At 47.6% G+C, this 1,568-nt stretch overlaps 1 pseudogene; it reads left to right on the top strand.

The window, feature by feature from the left end:
- The first annotated feature begins 621 nt into the window (after positions 1-621).
- LOC127053761 (olfactory receptor 52E4-like) lies at positions 622-1,568 on the top strand (annotated as a pseudogene).

The raw sequence follows: 1,568 nt of genomic DNA, 5'->3' as shown, positions 1-1,568 counted from the left end.
GGCCCGCCCAGGGTTGTCTCTTTCGAATTGTGTGGATAGGAGGCCTAGTATACAAAGCAAAGAAGAGGTGATGTGACAGAATGGACTATAAAAGGTTGCCTATAATTTCTGCAAAAGAGAGTTGCTTACTGATCTAGAACCTTGTGTGGATATAGATGAGATTTTAGCTGGCTCCCTGCACCTTTTCATCAGAAAGAATCTTGACTGGCCATCGGGACCATTCTGACCTGTGGACTCTGGTAGAGTATGTTTGTGGTGTAAATGTGGAGTGAATACAGTTTGTTTTGTAATCAATATAGAGCATTTAAAGTATTACCTACCAACTTTGTATCTGGTATCTGCCCGCTCCCTATCCCGTAGGGAGATCTCTATTGAGGGTCTAATATTAGTAGTGTCAAAATTTTTCATAATTCCTTTTTCTGAATAATGAAAATGTTTCACCCATGAGAACAGCCTCCGGTTGTGTATGTAGTGTCTCATATTAACGTTATCTCTCCATCCAGGCATTTGTACTGCGACCATCACCCTAGAGCCTGGGCACATACAGGAAGTTAGGGGAACACACAGTACATGCAGAAGACTTTGTTCTGCCTAGGAGCTGGACACCTTCTCCCCTACTCCATGTCAGATTCCAACACCACTGACTTCACCAACCCCTCCACCTTCATCCTGATGGGCATTCCTGGCCTGGAGGCTGCCCATGTCTGGATCTCCATCCCCTTCTGCACCATGTACACCATAGCCATCTTGGGGAACTTCACTATCCTGTTCATTGTGAAGAGGGAGCCGAGCCTCCATGGGCCCATGTTCTATTTCCTCTGCATGCTGACCGTCAGCGACCTGGTCTTGTGCACATGCACCATTCCGAAAACACTGAGCATCTTCTGGTTCAATTCTGGGGAGGTAGATTTCAGTGCCTGCCTCATCCAGATGTTCTTCATTCATTGCTTTTTTGTGATGGAGTCTGGGATCTTCATGGCCATGGCTTTTGATCGCTATGTGGCCATCTGTGACCCCGAGACATTCTGTCATCCTGAGAAACCCCTTGGTGGCCAATATTGGTCCTGGCCGTGGTGCTGCGTAGCTGCATGCTTGTACTGCCCTGTCCCTTGCTAGCAAGGCAGTTGCCATATTGCAGAACCAACATCATACCCCACTCATGCTGTGAGCACATAGCCGTGGTGAAGCTAGCCTGCGCTGACATCCACATCAATATTTACTACGGTCTCTTTATGGCAATCTTGGTGATCAGTCTAGATGTGTTTTTTATAGCTGTGTCCTATATCCAGATACTCAGAGCTGTCTTCAGACTCCCCACAAAGGACGCCCGGCTAGAGACTTTTGGGACCTGTGGCTCCCACCTCTGTGCCATTTTAGCCTTTTACATCCCAGGTCTGTTCTCCATCCTCACAAACTGGTTTGGCCACAATGTGGCCCTGCATTTCCATGTTCCCTTTACAAATGTGTGCCTCCTGGTGCCCCCCATGCTAAACCCTATCATTTTTGGTGTGAGACCCAAACAGATCAGGGTCAGGCTGCTCCAGCTCTTTACTCATAAAGGGACCTAA

This window comes from Gopherus flavomarginatus, chromosome 1 (genome assembly GCF_025201925.1).
Source record: "Gopherus flavomarginatus isolate rGopFla2 chromosome 1, rGopFla2.mat.asm, whole genome shotgun sequence".
NCBI classification, from domain to species: domain Eukaryota; kingdom Metazoa; phylum Chordata; order Testudines; family Testudinidae; genus Gopherus; species Gopherus flavomarginatus.
The sequence above is the reverse complement of the archived record's forward strand: the minus strand, read 5'-3'. Positions and strand labels throughout refer to the sequence as shown.